This window comes from Pteropus vampyrus, unplaced genomic scaffold, assembly GCF_000151845.1.
Source record: "Pteropus vampyrus isolate Shadow unplaced genomic scaffold, Pvam_2.0 Scaffold14, whole genome shotgun sequence".
NCBI classification, from domain to species: domain Eukaryota; kingdom Metazoa; phylum Chordata; class Mammalia; order Chiroptera; family Pteropodidae; genus Pteropus; species Pteropus vampyrus.
In genome coordinates this window covers 12,084,629-12,086,054 of record NW_011888795.1, presented here as the reverse complement: position 1 = coordinate 12,086,054, position 1,426 = coordinate 12,084,629, and positions in this window count along the sequence as shown.

Below are 1,426 nucleotides of genomic sequence, written 5' to 3'. Positions count from 1 at the left end.
CACATCCTCGGCCTGTCCTACGTTCTGCCATTGCGGGGTGATTTCTTGGATTTCTCCCTAGTTGTGTGGCTTGTTCATCAAGATCTTAGGCGATTTTTCCTTGCTGCTGCTCCTTGTTTCCGACACAACTTTGATTTGGTTGCCAGATGGATGAACAGAACCTCTATCATTTACGCCATTTTTTTCCTTCCTCTGCCCATTTTTTGATTGGATAAGTTTTGTTGTTGTTGTTGTTGTTGAGGTTCTAAGAGTTCTTTGTATATTTTAGATATTAGGTCCTATCGGAGGCATTGCTTGCAAATATATTTTTCCATTCAAATGGTTGCCTCTTTACCTTGTTGATGATTTCTTTTGCTGAGCAGAAGCTTTTTAGTTCGATGTAGTCCCATTCATTTATTTTTGCTTTTACTTCTTTTGCCTTTGAGATCCCATTATAAAATCCTCTTTAAGTCCAAGATCTTTGAGTTTCATTCATATGTTTTCTTTTATGCATTTTATTGTTTCAGGTGTTATATTCAGGTCTTTAATCCATTTTGAGTTAATTTTGGTGTGTGGTGATAGACAACAGACTAGTTTCATTCTTTTGCAGGTAGCTTTCCAGTTTTCCCAGCAATGTTTATTGAAGAGGCTTTCCTTTCTCCGTTGTATGTTTTTGGCTTTTTTGTCAAAAATTATTTGCCCACATAAATGTGAGTTTAATTCTGGACTCTCAATTCTGTTCCACTGGTCCATGTGTCTGTTTTGCTGCCAATAACATGCCATTTTGGTTATTGTTGCTTTACAGTATAATTTGAAGTTGGGCAGAGTAATGCCTCCAGCCTCCTTCTTTTTTCTCGGGATGGCTTTGGCAATTCGGGGTCCTTTGTGCTTCCATACAAATCTGATGATTTTTTGTTCTATTTCTTTAAAAAATGCTGATGGGATTTTGATGGGGATTGCATTAAATCTGTGTAATGCTTTAGGTAATAAGGTCATTTTAATTATGTTGATTCTTCCAATTCAAGAACACAGAGTATCTTTCCATTTCTTTGTATCTTCTTTGATTTCTTTTAATAGGGTCTTATAGTTTTCATTATATACATCCTTCACATGTTTCGTTGGATTTATTCCTAGGTATTTTATTCTTTTTGATGCAATTGCAAAAGGAATTATTTTTTCCACTTCTTTTTCTGACAATTCATTATTAGAGTATAGAAACTCTATGGATTTTTGAACATTGATTTTCGTATCCAGAAACTTCACTGCATTTGCTTATTGTGTCTAGTAGTGTTCTTGTGGAGTCTTTAGGGTTTTCTATATAGAGAATGATGTCATCCACACATTGTGTCAGTTTGACTTTCTCATTTCCTATTTGGATGCCTTGTATATCTTTCTCTTGCTTGATTGCACTTGCTAGGACCTCCAGTATTATACTGAATGACAGTGA